This window comes from Lissotriton helveticus, chromosome 1_1 (genome assembly GCF_964261635.1).
Source record: "Lissotriton helveticus chromosome 1_1, aLisHel1.1, whole genome shotgun sequence".
NCBI lineage: Eukaryota > Metazoa > Chordata > Amphibia > Caudata > Salamandridae > Lissotriton > Lissotriton helveticus.
In genome coordinates this window covers 1,682,055,464-1,682,080,750 of record NC_136057.1, presented here as the reverse complement: position 1 = coordinate 1,682,080,750, position 25,287 = coordinate 1,682,055,464, and the positions used below count along the sequence as shown (strand labels likewise).

The window sequence follows — 25,287 nt, the reverse complement described above, 5'->3', positions numbered from 1 at the left end:
AGGAGTCTTCTACCAACCGCCTGCACATCTCAGTTGGTAGACATGCCCAGCTCATGGAGGTTGTCTGAGCATGTTGCAGGGTTTGAGATTTCTGTCTCGTTTTATAAAAGTTGTTGAGACGTTTCTCCAAGAATGTTTGCTATTACATCACCCCGGATACACTAAACATGGTCCATGCATTTGGAATCCTGCTTTAGTTTCATTAACTGGGATTAAGTGGAAGCCGGCTTGCTAATGACATCTTGAGGACATTCGGAAACCTTCCCTGGGAATGCATTCCACCCGTTGCCCACCATTGGCTTTGTAGTTTGTAACTCACATTTGCTTGCTTTCTGTTTCTGACTTAATTTCTTTTAGGCTTACCAGTTTCAGTTCGTCCCTTCCCTTGCCAAACTCTAATTACTATATTCTAACAGTACTGAATTTCTGTAAACGTTTGCTGTTTATTCAAAGACAGTGGTCAAATATCAGGCTTTGTCTTCGAGGGAGCTTGGGCTTCACTTTTTTTTTTTTACTTCGAAGTGAGAGGATTTATGTGACAATCATGTTGGCTACTTTTGGGGCCTAATAAGTATTTAGTTATGCAGCCCAATATCCTTGGTGCAACATCAACTGTTGCATGGCTAAACACTTATAAGGACCCAAAGGCGAGACCTATTGGCTATGCCAATGCTTGTTTATTTTTTTGGCAACTGCCTCAAATTAACTTTCTTGATAGAAAACGACCAGCGGAGATCAGTAAAATACCAGAATCACTTTAGCATTCTCTAGATTCCAGTCCACAGAAATTGTCTTCAACAAGCACTCGTAGACAATAATATATATTTTTTCAAATCTTGTATTTTCAGGGGTGTGGCTTGGCAAGCCAGCATGGAGGACATGGGTTGAGTGTGCTCCGGCCAGGCCAACTAATTATCCTCAATTATCCAGTCTCTCTGATAGCATCCTGAAACTTAGTGCAACCCTATCGCTGACAGACATCGGCGGCCCTTCTCTGAGAACATTTGGGCTTCGTAGGGGCCGTGGGAGGCGAGTGTGCGCAGGTGAGACCTTGGGGCCTGCCGATGGCACTGCCTTGGGAGATGCAGGGGGAGTTGCTTGACTCTGTCGCCGACTGGAGGTGGCGCGGCCTCGGCTGCCGGGCCCACACACAGCAGGGCCGAGGCATTGGCGGAGTCGGCGTGTGCCCCGGACGACAGTCTCCACGGAGGATTCCTGTGGGGGCAGTGCAGCACCTCGGCAGTCATGTCAGGCCACAGTGACGGGGCAGGAGCCTAGCCGCCTCCATTTCTACAGTGGAGGCCGGTATTTGGACAGGGCGGTAAGGACGAGGGCGCACGTCTTTCTCCCTCCCCCCCTCCTCGCGCTCTTTCGGCTTGGTGGTGGGCCAGGCGCCAGAGCACAGCTCTTCGGGAGCAGAGGCCGACAAGAGACGGAGGTGGAGGTGGAGGCTGTGGCCTGAGGACTTTAGAGCCCCTCTCCTCCTCCTCCCCTATTCACGAGTTTGTGGGGTGTCGGCGGTTACATCGGACCGCAGGGGAGTGCGGGGCGGCGGCGTTGCTGAGACCTGCAAACGGAGGGAGGCCCAGTGCATCGGTGGCTGACCTGAAAACGGGGGACTGGCGGTGGTGCTAATCCACCCCCCCACCATAGACCCAGAGAGGGTATGCTCGACGGTCAGTCGGACCGTATTGGGGGTCCTTGTTGGGCTCCGGGGGTGCTCTGGGCTCCCCTCATACCCTTCTTTTCCCCCCTGGGTGGGGTGTCCGGCGGTCTTGTCGGGCCGCGGAGGAATATCATTCAGCAGGGCAGGGTGGCGTGTGGATAGTCCCGGGGGCTGTTTGATGGGACCCTTCTCGTGAGCTGTTGCCCAGAAAGGAGCGGACCAGCTCACCAGTTTTGGAGTAACGATCATTGGGGCCCTCTTGGCGCACATAGATCTGTACGGTGACTCTAGACTGTATTGACTAGACTGTATTACGTTCACTGGGCTTCAGGCGTCCCACGGGGGCCTTTTGTTAGGGGGGCGATAGGAAGGTAGTATTGCTTGAAATGCGTGTCTGGCTGTCTCCTCATTGCTCCGCCAGTGGCCTTAGGCTCCCGTTCGGCGGTCTGGTCGGGCCGAGGGAGTGTTTCTTAGCGGGCCCTCCCTCTGTCGACCTGCTATTTGGATCATCTACCATCAGCTAAGGCGGCGCTGGGAACAGTCTGAAGTCTGCCATGACGCGGGACAGGGGTGGGAGTGGATCGTCTGAACAGGGACCCATAGATAAATTCACGTGCCCGGGAGCCGCTGCAGGGTCCTCTGGGGGATCATAGGGAGCCATGCCGGATAAAGCAGCGCTTATGGCTGCCATCACGCAGTCTAGGGACATGCTGGATGCTAAGATAGGGGAGGTCGGCTCTGATGTAATGCAGTTGCGGCAGGATCTACAGAACGCCGTATCTCGCATCACTGAAACCGAGACCCGGGTCTCTGGAGTGGAGGATGATCTCACCACATTAAAGAAAAAGGTGGTGGCCATGGAGATCACCCAGCGGGGTGTTGGGCTGCGGGTGGAGGATGCTGAGGGGAGGGCACGACGTAACAACCTCCGCTTCGTTGGCGTTCCGGAGAGCTGCGAGGGGGGAAACATGGAACAGTTACTCACACAATGCCTGGAGATTTGGCTCCCACAGGAATCCATGTCTCGATACTTTGTGATCGTACGTGACCATCGAGCGCTTATGCAGAAGCTTCCGCCTGGGGCTCACCCAAGACAAGACATCACAAAGCTTCTGAACTATCACGACTGTGATGTTATCCTGAAGCAAGCACGGCTTAAGGAACCCTTACAGTAGGATAATGCTTGCCTCCTCATCTTTCCGGACTATACAAAGCTAGTCCAGCATCAAAGACAGTCGTTCCTGGTGGCCAAGGGCTGCCTGCGAGATCTTAAGCTCCCCTACGCCCTGCTATACCCTGCTCGCCTGCGAGTGGTTTACCGCTCCCGTACTCACTTTTTTGACTTGCCAGAAGGTGTTTAAATGGACTGATGAAAGGGTAAGGGTGCGGGCGCATACACCACCTGGAATAGAGTCTGATTCCTCATCGTCAGGGGTGGCTCAGCGGGGGCCTCCTGAAATTGAAGAACACCAGACGATCACAGTCCAGGCACCGATCTATGTCCCGTGAGGCGCCACCCCGGCCTGGCTTGGCTCCAGGCCGACAGACTCCTGTGCCTTGACCGGCACACCAACGAGGGGTGGCAGTGAAGCAGTTTGTGCTGTTCAGATCTGAGAGACTTACTGATAGGCCGGGTTCAATTAGTAGACCTGTGCTGACAGAGAGAGTGCTAGGGTTAGATGGGTTGTGAGCTGGGGATCCATTGGTTGGGGCGGGTCGGGCCCTCCCGTTGGGGGCCGCGGGTCGATCCCACCGCGACAGATGCTTCTTTGTGCTTGAAGTATAGGTTGGGGGGTTTGTTGGATGGGGGTTGTTGGGCTGGTTGATTGCACTACATCACATTGACAGAAGGCTTACATATTCCTGCCGGGCTCATCTCCAGATCCAGGCAATGACAGACACAGTACCACATGGCAGAACTCCCCCGTGAAGAGAGTAAGACCTTGGTTCGCTTCGCTTCATCAGCTGGAACATGAGGGGCGCCCTCAATAAATTTAAACGTGGGACCATACTTCAACAGGCCAAACTTGCTGGAGCGGATGTCATCATGCTGCAGGAGACACACCTTTTGGGGAATAAGGCTCTTTGCTTTCAGAGATATGGGTACCATCAGGTGTACCACGCCGGCTTTGTGAGGGGATCGCGAGGAGTGGCTATATTGATCCATCGTACATGTTAAGCAAAGGACCGACACTCAGGGGTGATACTTATTCCTACAGGGAAACGTTGGGGAGGAATCCTTTGTGCTAGGCAGCGTATAAGCTCCCCCCTCCATTACAATGGAACTTAGTGTAGCGTATCATGACCATTTTGGTGGACGTGCCTGATGGGGTATCCGTGGTAGGGGGGGTATCCGTGGTAGGGGGGGGGACTGGAATGATGTGATGGACATGGCAGCAGATCGATGGAGGGAGAGGGGGGCTATGGTGAGTGGCAGCACCACAAAACTACATTCCTTAGCGTCAAAACTCGACTGGATAGATGCATGGCGACACCTGCATCAAGACGATCAGGAGTTCACGTATCTATCATCAGTGCATGATTCTTACTCCAGACTCGATTATATTTTTGTCCCTTGAGTGCATGCGGGCAGGGTGGAGGCAGCAGAGATTCTACCAAGAGGTTTGTCAGACCACTCCCCAATAGCTCTCACCATACAGATGGGACGGAGGAGGCAGCCGTTCCGCTGGTGCTTGTCGGTGTGGCATTTGCAAAATGATGACTATAGGGAGCACATGGGCAGTGCCATAGATTAATACCTGAGCGTGAATGTTGGGTCCGTTGCTGGGACAGATACGGTATGGGAGGCGATGAAGCTTGTCTTAAAGGGAAGGGACATATCTCGGTGTGGGGCAGCTCGCAGAGAACGTCGGGAGGTGCTATTCGGGCGGAGGCGGACATTGAAGACCTTGACGGTTGTGCAGCCGGGTGCGGGCAGGCTAGGCGGCAATTGCTGTTTGCCCAACAAAATTACGCCGTGCTTCTATTGGACGAGGCCTGGCAGGTATGGCAGTAGAGTATACCAATGGGGTGATAAGTCCAGTAGGATGCTCCACAGGCTTTGCCAAGGGATATATCATCCACAGACACTTCCGGGCATATTGCGGGCAGCTCGTGAGCCACTCAAGGAGCCACAGGCTCTGGTGGAAAGCTTTGCCGCATATTATGTGGACTTGTATGGCCCTAAAGAATGTCTGTCACCCGACACGATTGATCGGTTTCTGGACGACCTCCCGCCCAGGGCCCTATCGGATGCAGTGAGAGGAGTTGGAGCTCCCGTTGACTGATGAGGAGCTGGGAACCGCGTTAGGGCAACTCAACTCCGGGTTGGGTCCAGGGCCCAATGGGTTTCCTAGCACATTTTTTAAACAATACTTTGTACAGCTGGGTTCTCATTATCGCGCAGTGATTGCGGCTTTCTCCCCCGGGACTGGAGGCATGCGGAGGTGGTGGTTTTTCATACACCCGGTAGGCCACTGGATCAGTACGCATCATATATCGTGGCGAAGGCCTTAGCAAATCGTCTACTACCTCACATTACGACACTGGTTCACCCAGATCAGGCTGGCTTTATGCCTCAGCAGGTGACTAGACATAACATTAGGCGAGCAAATATTGCAGTGGCTGCCATCCAACGACTGGGCGTCCAGCGACACTGCAGATAGACATGGATAGGACCTTCGACTCCCTTAGTTGGGTATACCTCTTTGCACTATTGCGTTGGTTGAATTTCGGACCGCGTTTCCGATCTTACTTGACCCTTCTACATAACGACCTCAGTGCGGGTAGCGGGTGCAGCCTCCTCTGTGTTCTCTATAGGGCAGGGAACGAGACAGTGTTGCCCCCTGTCTCCGTATCTATTTGCACTCGCAATGGAGCCACTGACCGCGTGGGTGCGTATAGACGCGCTGGTTCAGGGCTTTGAATGGGCTCAGAGGTTGTCGGATAGGATCGCCCTGTACGCGGACGACGTCCTCTTCTTCCTCACAGAGGTGGACAGAATGGGACCACGGCTCCTGCGTATTATGCAGATATTTGGAGAAGCCTCTGGACTATATATAAATCCCCGCAAAATTACGCCATGGTTGCTTGGAGGTCGGTGTGATCTGGGCCGCATCGATCCAGCTGGTGACGGGAGCACTGAAATACTTGGGTGTTTTTATAATGCATATGCCCGCAGTCGCCAGGGAGCGTAATCTAGTTCCAGTTTGGGAGCGAGTACGTGACGATATTAAGACTTGGTCCTGTATGCCATTGACCATCTATGGTAGATCAGCCTTATTCAAGATGGTAGCCCTCCCTCGTCTCCTCCATCAGTTGCAGAACCACCCGTATCCGATCCCCCCGTTGGTTCCGGCAACTAAACGCGGCCCTCGGGCAGTTCTTGTGGGAAGGGGCAAGGTGCGTGTGGCCCTGCAGACGTGCTTTTTATCTGCCTACAGTGGAGGACTAGCGTCGTCCAATATCCTGTCATATTATCAAGCATCTCACTTACTCGTATTGAACGAATGATGGTATGGCAATCGGGAGGACCCGGCTTACTTGGTGGAACGGTAGCTTATGGGTGATCACGCGCTGTATGCGGTATTATACTCGTCACCGCTGTGGAGACCATTGCCCCCGGCAACAAAGGTTGTGTTCCAGGTTTGGAGGCAGGCACTGCGTAGAATGGGGTGGAGTAATAAGCTGACGCAGGAGACCCCCTTTGGGATAATGGGTGATTGCCGCAATTAGCTGCTTTGTAAGGTTTCAGAGGGTGGGATCTTATAGGGAATTCGGTCTTGGGGGATGTTATGAAGGGTCTGGCACTGAAATCTTTCCAGGACCTTCAGGCGGAATTCCATATGCCACGGTCCCAATTTTTCAAATACCTTCAGTTCCGGCACGCTTTATTGCCCAGTCTGGTGGGGTTGGAGTGAGTGGCTGAGTTCAGCCCCCTGGAGGCAAACGTTTTTATGGGAGAACTCCAGGTCCGCAAGATATCCAAGACATATCAAACTCTTGTTATTCACTGCTCCTCCATGCTACAGAAACTGGGAGGGGGATCTAGGACCTTTTGGGGTGGGGGTGCGGGGGGGGGGGGGGGGGGAGGATGGGGTGGAGGCCCTAGCGGCCCCCGTGGGGCAGCCATAGCGATGCGTCTACGCCTGGTCCAGTTTAAATATTTGCACAGGGTCGATTACAAGCGAATGTGGTTGTGGAGAGCGGGTTTGGTTGCCTCCTCGGTGTGTCTCAGATGTCACAAGGAGGATGGTAAGCTGATGCATACAGCCTCGCAGTGTCTCTCTCTGGATCGGTTTTGGAGGGGGCCCTTCACTTGCTTATCGGAGGTTTTGGGCTGGGATCTTCCCCGCTCGCCGAACTAGCTCTATTATATGTCCTGGCGGGGATAGGCGGAAACGTCTATAAACGCAATCTATTACTGTTAGGTCTTACGTTGGCAAAGAGGGTCATAGCGAGGGCGTGGAAGGCTCCGAGGCCCCCTGCAGTGACCGCATGGAAGAATGGTCTGGACCTTTGTATGGACCTTGAGAAACCTTTCTTCATTGCTAGGGGATGCCCCCTAAAACGTTTCAAAATATGGAAACGGTGGGCAGACTATCGGGGATTGCTCCTAGACCCGGTTCCTGTAGAACGGGACCAGCGATTATAAAATGTGGGATGCTGGGGGGGGGGGGCTTACTCTGGGTGGGTAGTTTGACTATCAATATTCGTGTAGATCTAATTAGGGTGGATGAGTAGTGCAATCAGGGGAGGGGGCGTCGGATTTATATTGTATTTCCTTTAAGGTTTTATTGGATACAGTCGCGGAAATTGTCAAAGTCAATTCTATATGTTATGATTGTGCAGATGTCGCTGGGTTGCTGGGCTCTGCTGTACATGTGCCGCTTGACCAATAAAATGTGTTTAAAAAAAAAATCTAGTATTTTCAATAATCGGAACACCGAAGGCCCTGGTTTTATAGTAAAAACAGAGCTTTAGACTATACCTGCACCAGGGCCATATCGGCAGCACGCCACCTACCCGCAGCCTTCCTGGACATCCTTGTGCCTCCGCCGCCGCAGGACACACGCGGCCGCCGAGTGGGGCGAGACAAGGAAAACTACAACTCCCAGCGTCCCCTGCCTTGCGGGGACGCCGATTGACTGCTGGGGCTTCCGTAGGGAGGCGAACAAAACCGAGCCCTTCCTCCCGCGTCGCGGGACGCGCGCGGGCGTCGCCGGGCGGAGCCCGGGCAGAGGGCGGGCCGTCCGTCCAAGGCCGTCAAAGGACGACCAGGGACGGGACGGGCCACATCCCTTTCACCATGGGTAAGCGTAAACTGGCAACAACGGCGCCTGGCGAAGTTAAAGCGAAGGTGCCAAAGTACACGACCAGTATTATTACGTACTTAACAACTAAGGTGGGGGAGCTATCAACGCAGATTGCAGAGTCAGAGCGTGAGTTGGGTCTTGCTACCAGCCCTGGGGCAGTTAACACATCCAGTGCGTCTGTTATAAACTGCATTCCGTTGGAACCTAGGGTCATCATTGATTCTTGCAGACCCACCCTGCCACAATCCTCCACAATTCTTCCTTTACCGGTTTTGCCCGAAACAGTGATACCATCATTACCTTCGACCCCGGGGGTTGCATGTAAGACTACACTAAACCAGCCTGGGCCTTTATAGCCAACTTATGTAACTGAGGAGGGCATTGCGTCTTTACTGGAAAAATTGTTTACATAAAGACTGGAAGCCGCATTAATCCAGATTGCTTCTGACATTACTGAGACTCTGAGGGATTGTGTCAAGACTCTTGTGGCAAAATGTGAGCGATTCAATGATGCTCTTAATAGTCGGGCCCCCTCTACTCTTACATCTATGGTACCATGTCCCTCAATTGTGCAGGTTCCTGCCCCTAAAGTTTGGGGTCCTTCTATAAATAGATCAACTGTTACTTCTGAAGTGGTCACTGATAACCCTGCACAAAAAAAAGGGAAAGTGGATAAGGGGATATATATTCCCATGATGGAGGCGGCCCCCAGTGAAAATACCTCAGTAAGGCCTAGAGACCAGCGGGGGGTTGTGGCGAGAAGGGTACCCCCAGTAAATCTACCTCCGGATGCAACACCTTTTGTAGCAATTCTGGTTAATGTGCCTAAACTTGCAGATGGGGTGGTGGAACATCATGACACTCTTATTAAGCATGTTAAAAAATGGTGTAATGCTAATTGCACGGGAGAAAGCAACATCGCAGACAATATTGTAACAAGTAGAAGGGTCAACTGGGTGGGCACAAGTAAGAAAAATGTAGAAGGAGATTGTGTAATTGTTAATTTTAAATCTAGAAGTGTCGCCAGCCGCCTCTTCTGGGATGGCTCTCCTTTGGACCCTGTAGGAAAAGGTGTTCGAGCGATGCCCCTTGGCTTTTTCTACCCTCGAGCCTATAGGCCAGGCGATAGTGAGAACAACAAGTCACATTTTTCCAAAAATACTTGGGCGGAGGACAAACTTATCTCGCCTATGTGTGGTAATGACTGGGTGACAAAGCCACCCAAGGGCAGTGGCCTAGTTAATTCTGTAAGGATCAGTCCTTCAGACGACTTACTGTTGTCAAATAGGTTCACGGCTCTAGCCGATCGAATAGATATTGAATGACTAGAGCCTGAGCATGATAACCTGACTGTCCCATGCCTAGTTAATACAGAGGCCACCACATTAGATGATACGGTTAATACTGCTATAAACGACCCTCTAGAACTGGGTCGGGGGCACATCAGGTTATTATCATGGAACATCGCGGGCCTACGGGCCAAACAGGATGATCCGATTTGGCTACAACAAGTGAAGGAACACGATATAGTTGCCTTACAAGAAACTTGGTCAAAAGAAAAGGGACTCTGGGTAGATGGCTATATTTCATTCTTTGTCAATGCGCAGAGTTCCACGGCTGGAAGGGATAGAGGGGGACTGTTACTTCTAGTTTCAGTTAAATTAGCAGGGACAGTCAAAGAAATCCCCAGTTCCTCACACTTTTTCCAGCTGGTGGAAATTCTTTTGGCAGACAAGAATAAGATTGTGTTTATAAATTGTTACAACTCCATGCAGGGGGGACCCCTAATTTTGTTTTAGAAGGTTTATCCTCCTTTTTAGTTTCAAAAGTGTTTTTATTGAAATTCGTAACAGGCATATAATAAGACAGTTCTTGTGAGAGAAGTAAACTCAGAGCGTACAGTGCGGGCGGGACAGACAAGCATGTCTTCCCTTGTGTATCAGATGGAGCAAGGAAGGTACGCCCAAGTAGCGATGCAATGTCACGCATGGAAGAACAAAAGATCGACATAAGGAAGAAAACACGAACCAAACCCCCCCCCCCCCCTCCCCCACAAAAACCCCCCTCCCCCCGCCCCGACCAGTGTGCCCACGAAGGTCAGTGACACCTGCTTGGAGTCGCGGGAGCAAGACGAGGCCATAATTAGTAGAGTCACCGGGAGTCACCGGTGGTGTCAGTGAGACGTAAAATCCTAAGATACCTGGGGCAGGTGATTTCATTGAACTCCTTGGATAAGAGGGTCAGCAAGGGGAGCCATGTCTTGCGAAAGGCGTCTGTGGAGCTGGTGAGAGTGGCATGGATACGCTCCATCCCAAGGGTGAACCACAGTTTGTGGAGCCATCCCGTGTGCGTAGGTTTGGTTGTAGTGCCCCATAGTGACAAGATGTGCTGTGTGGCTGCCTGCATAGCAACGCCCATCTGCCGGCCGCGTAGTGATTTGAGGGGAAACATTAAAGCATTGGGCAGACCCAACACGGTGTATGCTGGGAATCTCGGGACTTCAGTCTCGAAAGTGGAGTCTATGTCATCTAGGACCTGTTTCCAAAAATCTCCCAGCTCGGGGCACCCCCAGAGGATGTGAGTCAAGGTACCACGTTCCCCGCACCCTCTCCAGCAAAGGTCGCTGCGCCCCGGGTTTCCCTGGTGTAATCGGACCGGGGTAAGGTGCCAATATATGGCGAGTTTGACTGCAGTTTCCCTTGCTTTGGTGTTTCGTGTAGTGTGTGAGGCTCTATGGTAGATGTATCCCCATTCTTTGGATGACAAGGTCCTCCCAAGTTCAGCCTCCCAGCGCCTTTGACCAGGTGATTTAGCCTGAGAGGGTGAAGGGGCAAGCATTTTATAGAGTTCGGAGACGAGGCGCTTATCTGTGGACTTAGTAAGCAGCCACCTCTCGAAGTCCGTCATGGGGCGTCCCACCAGGGCAATGACGTTCCGGTCTGTGAGCCAGTGTCGGAGCTGGAGGTATTGGAAGAAGTGGGGGTGTTCTATCCCGTATCCTTGTTTAATGTCGTCGAAAGAAAGGAATCCGTTCATGTCAAAAAGATGTCCCGCAGCTCGGCACGCCGAGCCCCGCCATTGAGAAAATGCACCTGGGCCCTCACCTGGGGGGAAGTCAGGGTTGTCCAGAAGGGGAGTGAAAGGGGAAGGGAAAGTAGTCAGTCCGCATTTGAGCGCTACCCGGTTCCACACCTGCAGGGTCGTGCGAGTGATCGGGGACCGTGACATATAACTGGGCCTGTGGCGTTTGGCCAGGAATGGAATCCGCCACAGCGGCGTCTGAGCCATAGCTCTATCTTGGAAAAGCCATCTCTTTTCTGATTCAGGCCTGTACCACTCCACCAGGTATCGGAGTTGGGATGCCTGGAAGTACCGCGTCAAGTCCGGGATTCCGAGACCGCCCTCATCCATGCTCTTGTATGCGAGCGATTTGTGAAGTCGGGCTCTCCTCCCCTCCCAAATAAAGCCAGACAGTAATTCTTGTAAGGTTTTCAACGTGCCCGCAGGAGGCACAATGGGAATCGTTTGAAATAAATATAAAATCCGCGGCAGGACTGACATTTTTATAGCCGCCACTCTCCCCAGCAGAGAAAGAGGTTGTTTGGACCATCTAGCCAGGTCTGAGCGGATCCGGGCGACAAGAGCTGCGTAATTAGTGGAGACCGTGAGGTCAGTTGAGGGAGTCAGGGTGATGCCTAGGTATGGTACCCGGTCGACCACCAGTAGGCCGCTGAGGTGACCCAATGTCGGGGCCTGCGGGCGCGCATGTTTACCTAGAGGTAAGATGAGGGATTTTGCGACATTAATGCGGAAGCCTGACACAGCCCCAAACGAGTCAAGTTCCTCCATGAAGGCAGGCACCGAAGTAGCAGGGCTATGTACAGTGGCTATGACATCGTCCGCGTATAAACTGATAGGATGGGGTTCGCGCCCGAAGTCGATGCCCTCCACCCTCGGATTGTCGCGGACTCTCTGTGCTAGAGGCTCGATATACATCGCGAATAGGAGGGGGGAGAGGGGGCACCCCTGCCTGGTACCCCGTTGGATCTCGAACGGGGGCGAGCGCAGGCTCCCCAGGCGAACCGTGGCCTGTGGATGATGATAGCAGCCCGCTATGCGCGAGCAAAAACGGTCACTGAGACCGAACCGGCGGAGTACAAGTTGCATATAATCCCAGTTCACGCGATCGAACGCTTTCTCCGCGTCGATGGCCAGAAGCGCAGAGTCCGAAGCTCGAGAATGCGTTTTGTCAATAAGGTGGAGCACCCGTTTGGTATTGTCTGCACACTGGCGGCCTGGAACAAAGCCAGATTGGTCCGGTTCCAAAAGACCAGGAAGGCACGGACCAAGGCGGGCAGCGAGGATGCCCGTAAAAAGTTTCAGGTCCAGGTTCAGTAACGAGATTGGGCGGAACGCAGAGCAGTGCGTGGGTTCCTTCCCGGGTTTAGGAAGCACTACCACTTCAGCGGCTAGCATGTCCGAAGGTATGGAAGCCGCCCCTTCGAAAGAGTTGAAGAGGCGAGCGAGCACCGGGGCCAAACGTCGATTGAAGAGCTTATAGAAGCCCGCCGAGAAGCCGTCCGGGCCCGGGGATTTAAGGGGGCGCAGTCGAGAGATGGCAGCTAAGATTTCTTCCTGGCTTATGGGGGCATCAAGAGCTTCCGCGGTGGACTCAGGGATCTTTGTGATAGCCACAGTATTGAGGTACGCTTCAATATCCCCGGGCGAGACATCCTCCCCCCCGTACAGGGAAGCGTAGTAGGAACGAAACGCCTCAGCCACTTGGGCATCGTCTGTGAGCACTTCACCATTGGTGCCAACCAAAGAGGTGAGTTTAGCCCGTTGGGTCTTAGCCCGTAGAGCACTGGCCAGTAGTCGCCCAGTTTTGTTCCCTCCAACATAATAAGTATGCCGTAGGCGAAGAGCCGCAAACTCCGCCCTGTCCGTGTCCAGACTGGCAAGTTGGGCCCGAGCAGCTTTCAGCTGTTTCCACACCCGAGGGGCACATGTGCGGCTATGCACCCGTTCCAGCTCCGCCACCCGCGCCGTAAGTTCCTCCCTCTTGCTTTTGCGGTCTTTAGCCTCCGCAGCCGAGATAGCTATGAGCTCGCCCCGCACGACCGATTTCAGAGCCCCCCAAAGAGCTGTCGCTGAGATGCCCGGTGTGTCGTTGGTAGATAGGTAAGTGTCTATGCATTCCCCAATACGTTTGGTGACATCAGGGCGCTGTAGCAAGGGTTCGCGGAGGCGCCATGGGCCTCGAGGGCGTCGAGGTGCTCGGAGAGCGAGGGAAAGTTCCACCGCGTCATGGTCACTGAGGGCTGCGGGTGTGATGGCAATGTCCTCAATGGTCGTAAGGAGATCTGAAGAACCCAGGAAATGATCGAGTCTGGCGTAGGTGTGGTGCACATGCGAGTAGAACGTGAATCGTGAGGCCGTCGGATGACGTGTCCTCCAGAGGTCTACCAAGCCCCTTTCGGATAGCCAAGCATGCCCGGCAGGTGACAGGGCCCCAACATCCCCATAGCGGTGGCCAGATCGATCGGCATGTGTATCCATAACAATGTTAAAGTCCCCACCCAGGAGTAGGGGTGTGTGTGGTGTCTGGAGGGCTTCGGAAATGGCGCCTTTTAAGAAGGCCTCTTGACCTGTGTTTGGAGCGTAAAGGGTGCCGATCGTGAGCGTTGTGTCACCCACGGTGAGAGTGTATGCAAGGAGGCGGCCTTTGATTTCCCCCACCTTATTACCCACCCTCCCCCTAAATGAGCTAGAGATTAGGATCGCAACCCCAGCATTCTTTGTTGGGAGGGAGGAAAAGAATTGTTGCGGGAAGGCTCGCGAGCGCATTCTGTGCCAGTCCTTTTGGAGGAGACGCGTCTCTTGTAGCAGGCAAATAGTGGCTTCAGAGTTTTCCAAGTAAGAGAGAACAGCTCTCCTCTTGATCGGGTTGTTGAGCCCCTTCACATTAAGCGTTATAATCTTAAGGGAGTTGTCTGTCATCGCGCAGTGGGTGTGTGATGCAGCGCTGAGGGGGCCATAGGCACGTCAAGGGAGCACATGGCAGTTCTCGGTGAGTAGTGTATGGTATGGTCCCTGTTTGTGGCTAGGTATAAGCCGAACGTGTGGGCGAAGACTCCAAGTCGGCACATGCACCCTGGTGAGGGGCCTCTACGCGCGAAAGCTGAAGTAACGAGGCACACTGGTCCCCACCCCGGATCCCTCCCTAACCCAACATCCCTCCCAGAAACAGCCGGCAGCCACCAAAGTATGCAACTCAGCACAGGCAAATAAGGACAGTAGTAGGCCGCGGCATAATAACAAAACCCCAAACCCAGTTCCCCCCCACCCAAACCCAACAAAAGGAAAAATTGTAGTCCCAATCCTGTCAAGGCACACAGGATCGTGGTTAAGAACAATGAAGGGGTCATCTCCGATGGCAGCTTCACCGGGCTCCCCGCCCGAACCGCCAGCCGTCAGGGCTGAGCAGGTGCGATACACAGTCTCCAAAGCAAGAGGTAGTATCACTCTGGGGGAGAAGTCTCTCTGATCACCTCCGCCACCGCAGTCTCACGCTCCCGGGAGATGGCAGAGGCATCGGGCCTGAAGCGCCGAGGAGGGGATCGTCTGTGGCTTACAGTCTGCCAGCCCCCTCTGGAGGAGCCCTGCGAGCTCTTGAAAACCGGTTCATCATCCACGTGGTCAAGACCCAGGAGACCACAAGCATCCTTAAGAGATCGGAGCTGCTGTAGCCGTCCGTTCCATTTGAATATGATTCGAAAGGGGTGCCCCCAAGAATATGAGATTTCTTTACCCCGCAGGAAGTCCGTGACCGGCTTGAAGTCCTTCCTTTTCTGTAGAGTCGTGGCGGAAAGATCTTGGTACAGGGCAATGGGATGGCCGCGAAACTGGACGGGCTGAGCTCTCCGGGCTTCCCGGAGGATCCTCTCTTTGAGCGGGAAGTCTGGAAGGAAGGCCAATATGTCCGGCGGTGGGGCTGGGGCTCTGCGTGGCAGTCCTACGCGATGCGCCCTGTCAATGCGGATGTGGAAATCTTCTGCCTCCCCCAGAATGCTCCTGAAGAGGGCTTGCAGGTACGCAGTGACATCAGCCCCCTCGTCTTTCTGAGGGACCCCCCGGACCCGTACGTTGTTGCGACGGGAGCGGTTTTCCAAGTCCTCGGCGTGGGCCTGGAGATCCAGTTGCTGGTCAGTGAGCCGCAGGACCTCTTGCTGGAGGTGTTCAATTTCGGCACTTCTAGCTTGGTCTGCCTCTTCAACTGCGACCACCCGTTCGCCTAGGTCTTCTACGTCGCGTCGGAGCTCCTTAACTTCTCCTGCAACCTCCTGTTTCAGGGACTTAAAGTCTTCGCGGAGGGAGTTGAATAATGTCTCCAGAAAAGATTTGGTGATAGGCACCTGGTCATCCACAGCCGCAAGTGGCGCCTTCCCCGTCACTGGGGATGGAGGGTCTTTGCTAGTTCTGGGTTGCGATTTAGCTAACAGTTCCGGGAGAGTTTGCGACCCCTTCCTACTGCGGTGCCCTGCCATGGCGCGGGGGCGCGAGGGCCCGATGGGCAATCGTGTAGGTAGGGACAATGCAGTGATGAATGGGGAGGCAAATGTGAGAGCGCTTTGGCAGTCCCCCGGCTGGCGTGTGGGCAAAGGCTGGTGCTAGGGCTCAGTCCCCCTTCGACTAGGGGGGCAAAGGGAAGGCGCCCGTCTAGGTCTGCAGGCACCCAGTTCTGTGTGGAGCCCAGGCGCAAGGAGTTCTGCTGCACCCCGATGCTAGGGAGGCTCTCCCCGAGTTGGTCCAGAACAGGCAGTAGGAGCACACACAGTTATCCCCACACCGGAGGCTCGATCGTGCCCCCCGAGTTCTCCCCGCTCCCCCTCTCGCTCTTCTCACCTGTAGAGCCGGGCGCGCATGAGAGTCACCGTGTACCAGGCCGGTCCGGCGTCAGGAAGGCTGCCCAGTGATGCAGGAGGGCCACAGGATCAAGTCCGGGCTGTCGGGGACCACCAGCAGACGTGGGGGGTCGGTGCTGGAGCACGCCGCATGCAGGACCTTTCCGGCGGGTCGGGCCGGCCCCTCCGAAGTGAGCTCGGGCCGGACGAGTGATAGGCCCAAGCCGGGGCCTCGATTTCTTCTCCGCCGGTCCAGGTCCCCCGGCAGCTACCGAGGCTTTGGGCGGCGACTGCTACTCTCCCCAGAGGGTATGGCGGCAAGGGGGGGGCTCGCAGCATGCCCCGCAGTGCGGGAGGGGACCCGACTTGCCGCCGAGTGCGCCGGATGGCTGCTGGAGAGGGCGCCGATGGTCCAGGTCTAGGCCCGAAGCCGGGGCCTCGCGTGGCAGCGCAGCCGGTCCGGAGTGTCCCGGTTCCGGGCAGAGCGCCGGAGATGCTGGCGGTGTCCGGGAGCCCTCGTGGGGGTGTCGGCAGCTGCGGGAGGCAACCGGGCGTTCGCCGGTGTGTTGAGACACCCCCCCGGGGGTGGGCCACAGTCCGCCCGGAGGCGCCAAGGGGACCCTCACTTGCCGGCGCGGCCGCTGTTGCTGGGCGCCAATCGGAGTCCTCGGCGATTCCGCCCCCGCCGCCCCTAGGAATCGCAAAGCCGTGGCGGGGGCACTAAAGCAGGCAATTTCTCCTCGCCCCCAAGTGCAGATATGGGGGAGACTGCAGCAATAAACGGCGGAATGGCGGGATCGGGCAGGGAGCTCCGGAGACCTGCGTCCGATCACGCCGCCATCTTAGACACGCCCCCCCTTTATCCTCCTTTTTAAATAATTACATGTCAAAACAAACCACTTTTGTTCAGTTAATTATGATGGGAGATTTTAATGTTCATTTGTGTGAGTTACACTGCCAGATTGTAGATGATACCGGTCCAGATCACACATCGTTGCCACATTTTGAACATACCCCGAAGGGTGTGGCAATGGAAAATCTGTTATCATCTAATGATTTATACGAACCAGGGTTCTCAGATTCAACAAACCGCGTGGTCACGTATAATGCAAGAGGAAGCGAATCGATTATCGATTACTTTTTTACGTCCCCGGGGCTCTTACGTCATGTATTGTTTTATAATGCAATTGTAAGCGGGTTTAGTGACCACAACCCGGTGATGTTAGTTTTGGACGCTTTTTCTGGCTTGAGCAAAGGGGAGTCGAGGGCTACCGCTGCGAGGGACGTAAAGAGTAGAGATCAGGGAAGGCGCCTTAAATGGTGTAAAGTTTGCCCTGAGGATTTTCATGCCCAAATTGAGCAAAACATGGCAGTAGAAATTGAGAAATGTAGGGGGGGAAGGAGGTAGTTAGTGCCTTTGAAGCTATTTGTGCCAGAGTAGAAAAAAAACTCATAGCTAAACCAAGGAGGGGTCCTGCTCCAGCTTTTGGGTGGTTTGATCGCTCCTGCTCTGAGGCACACTCGGCTTTGCTGAAAGCCCTTAAACAATCCCCTAGAGATAGGTCTTTGGTAGCACAGTTGAGAAAAGGATATGCTATGGCGGTTAAGTCGCGAAAAAAAGGCCATCAAAGATGAAGCATGGGATTCTTTAATGGATTCTGTAACCCTTAAACAAAGTTCCAAATTCTGGTCCATAATTAATAATCCTTTATTTGCTCAAACAAACAACACGGATCTTGAAATTAACATCCCTGAAGCAGAATGGATTAAACATTTTTCTAACATATATGGCTCAAATGAACTAGTTGAGGCATTTGTAATGCCCGGCTCCCCAACTCCCCCTACTAAGTTAAAATTTAGTAAATCTGAAGTAGAACTGGCAATCTTAGGTTCTGCTGCTAATAAAGCTCCCGGCCCAGACGGGGTACCTTTGGACCTATACAAACTCAATCCTGAGATGTGGGCTGAGATCTTAGCCAATGTTTTTAACTGTGTGTATGAGGGGGGTTTGCCAAAAACTTGGGCATGTTCAATCATAGTACCCATTTTTAAAAAGGGCCTAAGAAGTGATCCCAAGTGTTTTCGTCCAATTTCTTTATTGTTTTCTTCCATGAAGATTCTGGGCAAAGTTTTGTTAGCAAGAATTAACAGTTGGTCTCTTGACAACGATATTTTAACAGATGCCCAGTATGGTTTTCGTGCAGGCAGAGGAACAGAGGACCTATGCTTAAATCTTCATTTGTTAATTTCGAAATACACTACTGCAAAAAAAGGGTCAATTTTTGTAGCATTTATGGACCTGTCCACGGCCTTTGATTTGGTTAATAGAGCTCGGCTGTGGACCATGTTGTTAAAATTGGGACTTGATCCTCCACTTGTATACTTTTTGGCAGAACTCCACAAGGATTTAAAAGCTTCTATTAGAATGGATCATGACGGTAATCGTACAGCTTGGTTCAAATCAAGTAGGGGCGTGCGGCAGGGCTGCATTCTTGCACCCATGCTGTTCACTCTTTATATAAATTCTTTAGAGAAGACTCTTTTAACTGCTACCTTGGACACTCCGCGTGCAGGGGATACACACATCCCTGTTCTCCTGTACGCGGATGACGCAGCTTTGATAGCTCGGACCCATTTAGGTTTGCAAAGACTCTTAAATGCTTTTAATGATTTTATGTCTTCACTTGACTTAGTGATAAATAACTCCAAATCTCACGTCATAGCCTTTGGGGCTGTCAAAAATAATACAAAACAGTTCTATTGCAATGGTGACGTGATCACAAATGTCAAAATTTTTACTTACCTGGGTGTAATTTTTGACAACAAGGGAAGCTGGGCTCCTCAAATTACAGCTAAAACTAAAGCAGTTAGGAGCTCGGCCAATGCTATTTTAAGTTTCTCGAGGAGACTGGGTGGGAAGCCAACTGTTGCTTTATTAAACTTGTACAGGGCAAAATCGGTGGCTATAGCCAGGTATGGTGCAGGTCTGTGGGGCTATGTCAATGGCGAATCTATTCAAAGGGAAGAAAATAAGTTCCTTCGTTCCATATTAGGGCTTCCTCAATCAACAGCCTCGTTTTCAGTTCACCAGGAACTTGGTTTAGGGTATATCACTGATACCCTTCTAATGGCTCCTATTTTGTTATGGATTAGGACCTGGGCCAATAACAATCTAGGTTTGAACCATAAAATACTGGCCGACTGTCTAAAATTGGATAACTTTAAAAAAATAGCTTGGCTATCATACATTCAAAAGTGTTCTTTGGACCTTGGCCGTCCAGAGATTTTTTCTGCCCCCCAAGGTCTAAAGAAATCTGATTTAGATTGGGTTAAGCTCAACTTTTCCAAATTGAAATTTATGGAGAGGGAGGAACGCCAACTTACTAAACCCACGATCAGAGCCCATTTCCTGACCATCACTTGCTTTACTATACAACCGTACCTTGCCATTGTTAACATCCCTTTTCACAGGTGGCTTCTGGTTAAATTTCGGTTTAACCAGATTTACATGGTCCTTTGTGATAGCCAAGGTTGGTACAAGGAGGAGGATGCTCCTGTCTGTAATTGCGACAATTTCTCAACGCAAGACAATATGCACCTTATGTTGTTCTGTCCTTTTTTTTTATTGTGCCCAGACAGAAATACCTGATACCTTTATTGAAGGACAAAGCCTTCCACCAGGCTAAACCTGCCCTCCTGTATCTCCAATTGTTGGATTCAGCTTTGGTCATGTTTAGCGTGGCCAATTATCTTGTTGCTGCTGTTAGGATCAGGAGGAGACTACTCAGAACGTAACACAAGGGTTTTGCACGAAAGGATGAAATGGAAAATGTTTTTGTACCTGATTTTTTTAGCTAAATATTTATTCCTCTATAGCTGTTTTCTTTTAAATGTGAATATATAAATTATGATTGATGTTTTTTAGCTGTTTTTAAATTGTGAATATATAATTTTTTATTGATGCGTGTAATCTTTAAAAGTAATCTCTAAATGAATATGTACTGTCCCTTTCCCTTGATTGTAGAATGCTTTTATGATTTTTAACTAAATCGAATAAAGTGGTTTTTGACTTGACTTGACTATACCATTTCCCACTGAAATGCAATACTTCTCTCCATGTGTTCCCATACCTGGCATATCACGCACTTTGGTGCCTACTTTCCCTCCATGTTAAAAAACAGTAGATGTTACAGCACCCAGGCTAATGTGCTGCATAGCTAAATACATAGAAGGTCCCATGGGCGAGACCGACAAATGCTTGTTACTGTATTGTTATGTACCAGGTACATGATCCATCCTCATGCAGTCTTCCTATCACATGCATATATGTGTAGTCGGTACCACTGTCCCTACAAACCATAATGTACCAAGTAAAGCACCTATTTAAGAATCACCCGATAAAATAGTGTTAGCAGTCAAAAATAAAAAAATAAAATCTATTCTACTCCTTGAAGCTAGTCTTTGCTATATAAAATACATTAAATATACATATATTTTACCTATGACTTTCTACTGCAGGATACAATCTTAGTACTCCCTGACCTTTGTCACTTTACAGAGAAATAACCACGCCTCATGCGGAGCCAAATTTTAAATTATACCTGCATATTATCTGCTTCTCCCATACTACAGTTTCCCCCTCTAAACTAGCATATTGTGAAGTAGGAGGAGGACTAGGTTCATCAGATATGAATCCGGTTATGTTTGTCTCTGGAAATACCTTGCAAGTTGGACAATACAGTATCAAGGGTTTGCCACGTAAGTACTGCTAGGGATGTTACATATATAATATGCAATAGGGAACTCCCCCAAATTAGTCTTTGGTAATACCAGTGCTTCTTACTCAATCATTTAATCATATCAGGGTTAATTCTCAAATGTTCTCATTCAAAAATGCTGTCATTTTGAAATGTAATGTATTGTATTAAACATGTTAAAATGTAATTTACCTGTTCAGGTGTAAATTAATTACAAAGACAACCCTTCAAAACGCAGTCACATGACGGATGCTCTTCAAGTATATACACATCTTTAAAAAAAATTAGAAATATGGTTTCTAAAGCAATTTAGAATAATTCAAAATTAACAATTCAGCCAAATTATTACCACTCTGTAGTTGAACAGTGATACCATCAATAATAACTTTTTGGATAAGGACCAGTAGAACAGAGAACCCTTTTTCCTTACCATGCAAGTCTGTTTATATTACGTAGATCAATCAATTTTCGAGGGCAGACAGTCCATTTCACACATAACCCATATTAAACGTATTTCCTTATCATATGTGGAGGACTGCATGTTCAAAACGAATCCATGCACTTGTTCCGCTCCTTAGTCATTCATCAACTCTACATGTTTGGGCCTCCACTAGTACAAAAGTGGGGAGGTCTTCATCAGGACAAAAAGAACTTCTTTGGGATACATTTTTGTGATTCCACATGGAACCAGCACTTTCCTGGCTTTTATTTTAAATCAAGGTATATTGTTCATCACGTATGTCCTGTGTTGGATTAGGCAGACCCTACTGTTTATTTCGCTTTGTATGTGCACTTATTTTTAGAGAAGAAATTCAGTTAATGGATTTTTACTGGTACCGAATTCAAGGTTCAGAGCTGGTTTCTTCCTGCAGTTGTTAACATGCCATGAAGCTAGAGATGCAGGTTGTTAAAGTTATGTGAGAAAGTGCCTCTTTTGACATGGTTACCACCCACTTTTTGCCTGGTTTTGATGTGGTGTTGATTGTAGTCCACAGGCTCCCTGCCAACCAGGTCCCCTGTGCAAGTGATTCTTCCCTAACCCCTATCCACAATTGGTACTTCTGCCCCCCTGGGAGTCCCCATAAAATGGTACCCTGTGTACCTAGGGCCTGGGAACTGAAGAGTTCCCTGGGACCCCGCTCCCCTCACTGTGGCCAAGCCACTGCCATGCAGCGTGCATGCCCCTGTGTGGTAGAAAACGACAAAGTAGGCATAGCACCCTGCCTGGGTGCCATGCCAGCCAGCAATGGCTGAAGGCATAGTTAAGTCACACCTCTAGCAGGCCTCACAGTCCTATGGCAGGTTGCACTATACCACAGGTGAGGACATATCTGCGTGAGCAGATATGCACCTACAATATTAGCTTCTATTCCTTAATATTGTAAGCGCCAGGAAGCCCTACAGAGTACTTGGGCTGTAAAAACTCGAGAACTCAAGTTCCACAGCACCAAGAGGGCTTCACCAAACACAGGAGTGTTTGGTGGAAAACTACTCCTTTAAAAAAAAAAAAAAAAACACACTGATGCCAATGTGAGATGTATTGTACCATGTACTCAGAGGTGCCCCCCGAAAACCTACCAACACTGGTGTGGAATCTAACCTGCAGTAGGCAGCCAGCCACCACCAGACATGTTTCTGGACCCTTGGGTAGAGGGCCCCTGCTCTCTGGGACCAGAAACATTGCACATCCTGGGCAGAGGAGTCACACCTCCTTCCCCAGGATTGGTCAGTGCTCGAAGCAGAAGCTTCAAATGCTTGCCGCCTTTGTAACGGGACCCTCAGCCTCTGCTGCTAGCAGCAGATATCAGCCCACGGTTTACACGCCCACTTTGGGTAGGAAAACTCAGGAGAAAAGATGGTGTGCCCACCTCTGCCAACTCCACTCCTAAGGTGGGGGAGGCGAGATGAAGCACATCATGCAGTCCCCATCAACTTGAAGTTGGGGGACCCCTCCAATCAGGGCCCGGTCTATGTCCCCTCCCAAAGGAAGGTGGCATAATGGAGGGGGTAGTCACCCCAGGTAAGGGGCCCACTGGCCCTACGTGCTACTCCCATAAACACCCCTACATTTAGTATTTAGGTGGCTTCCCCAGACCAGAAACTAGATCTATGACGACCTATGAAGAAAGAAGACATCCCTGCAGAGAAGTCTGAAGAAGATGACTGCCTTGGCCTCAGCCCTACCGGCCAGTCTCCAGCTTCTGTGAACTTGCAACCGGTCTTGCAGCCAGCGACCTCTGAAAACCCGGGGAGAACTGCAGCCTTCGAAAAAGACTCCAATCTCCCCTGGACAGTGGACCTGTCCAGAAGAAAACAACTCCAAGGACTCCGGATGCAGGTGGAACCGCGATCCCTGCCCACTTTGCACCCGACGCCCACAGCCTGAGTCTGATTGGCCCACCTGCCCAGTGAAGTCTCCCCAGCAATCCTGACCTCGAGTACAGGGTTGGCTGACTGCTCCTGACATTCATGACGACGCCTGCAAACTGAATCCAGAGGCTCCCCCTTACCGCGACCAGCAAGAAGACTCGGATGTCGAAAGGCACCCCTGCACTAGAAGCCACTGGGCCTTGGTGAGCTGAACAGATAGTACCTTATCATTTCTAATTACCTCTAAGAAACCCCATTGAGCAGCATTGGGCGCCCAATGCTGATTTTGCACCCTACACCCAGCCGCCCCTGTGCCGCTAGTGGTTTGGTGCTACTTTGTGCCCCCGTGCTTGTGCTAACCACCAAAGCTTAACCCCTGCGACTTATCCACTTACCTGCAAGCAGTGTGACTCCAGCCACCCCCAGTCTCCATTGAAAAGCATTAGACTGAAATCAAAGACTTTTGACCTCTGCAGTTGGCCGCCCTGACCACGGGTGTTAAAGTTTTGGTACTCACCTCGCCCTTGCTGACCTTTAGCCCAGAAGACTGGATCTTTAAGTGTGGTACTTACCTCTTAAACCGCATGATTATTTTCCCCATTTGACTACATTGAACTGCTTCAAAAATATTGTTGACTTTTTAAAGTGAAAAGTATTTTTATTTTAAAACATACTTACCTTATTGTGAAGATCTTGGACTTAAAATAAAACAAAGTATATTTTTCTAAAATTGGTGTGGATCTGCTTATCGAGTTGTGTGTCAGTTATTGGTCAATGTTGTACAACAACATTTCCTACATTCCTCTGTGTTAGGCCTAAGGCTGCTCGCCCGCACCACCAATAACAGAGCACTTTGGGTATTACATTGAGCCCTGTTTACTTTTGGGGAACACCTGAACTTCGTGTAGGTTATAACCACCTAGTGGGCATACCATATACAGAGCCAGCTTTCTACAAGTTCCTTACTGGAACTATACCCAATTGGGTGCATAATGCATTACATACATTATAAAGCACTCGGCTACCCCAGGGGCTTTCCCCTATTGATTGATTAAACAAACTAGACTTGTGGCGGAATTTGCTAGCTTCAGTCCACTGACAAAGGTTTTCAGGGTTACAAAGAGGTATTGGAAACAAAAAAAATTTATTCCTGGAAACATGCAAATTCAAAGCCAGAGAGGCTCTTAAAGCAGTTTTAACGGGACCACCACATCCTGCTCGATTCCCCTTCATTCAGATTTAAAAACTCAGCCCACATGCCTGTCCTTCAGATAACAAATAAAAAAAATGCTGTTCCATATATAACTGAGTGCAAACAGAGAGCGTCCCCCACGGTCACTGTTCTACCACTTTTTCTACCTTTACTGTGTTCTCTCCGTTATATCGTCCGTTTTCTGTGAAGTACACTAATACCTTGTGGTGCAGAACACACATATAAACCTTTTAAGAGATAACTAAAACAAGCTTGTGCATCAGGGTTGTGTCCTGCAATGTTAGTCTACTCCTTGATGCAAAGTGGAGCAGAACAATGGATAATTTCTCATAGATAGGAACATGGTCTGACTGCCTGATGTATGTTACAGAAAAATAAGTTGCTTACCAGGCCCCAGGGACGTGGGCAAAGACGTATACAACAAGCATTTACAATGCAATAGGTCTTGCAGCATTAAAGTTTGAGTTATTGGCATTGTGTATGACAATGCCAATAGTTATAACTTTTGCAAATGTGACACCTATAGCATTTGTAATGCAATATGTGTTGTATTTACGTGACTTAGAATTATTGATATTACAAATAACACTGGCTTTTAATTTTTTTAAATAATTAATACTTAAATAAAAGTTATTGTAATTGTCTTGTCTTCTGATCTTATACCTGGGGTGATAGCTATGACGATGATGGGAGCTGATGTGTGAGTCAGCCAGGTGTCTGTCAAGATAAGCAGGTAACTTGAGTTGTGTGGAACACACAGTTGCCATAAACACCAGGACCTCAAACTTCCCACAAAGACTATAACTTGCTTTGTAAACTGGCGAGCTGTGTAAAGAGCACAGTGAACGTAATGAAGCCAAGGGGAAAAAAAATGTGTTTGTCTATTCAAGTCCACAGAAGTAGGGATGAAGAAGGCCAGTAAACGAATAGTGCATGAAGCCACTAACCAGCAGAGGAACAGGGTGGTTGGTAAGTGACGCACATCTGGTGCTGCTTCCGTCTCCATGACCTGCTGTGATTTCACAAGCTGCACAAGTGAGACACAATTAGAGAACTGAAAAAA

General features: G+C 50.6%; 1 protein-coding gene across 3 annotated transcripts in view; it reads right to left on the bottom strand.

Moving 5' to 3' along the window:
- DCTN2 (dynactin subunit 2) overlaps positions 1-25,287 on the bottom strand; it is a 224,181-nt gene that overhangs the window by 172,430 nt on the left and 26,464 nt on the right. Inside the window, exon 2 of one of the 3 annotated variants that reach the window (XM_078688973.1) lies at positions 20,834-20,913. The exons of the other annotated variants lie outside the window; for them this stretch is intronic. The gene's annotated coding sequence lies outside the window, so the exon portion shown is untranslated. The remainder of the gene's footprint in view (positions 1-20,833; positions 20,914-25,287) is intronic. 3 annotated transcript variants of the gene reach the window in all.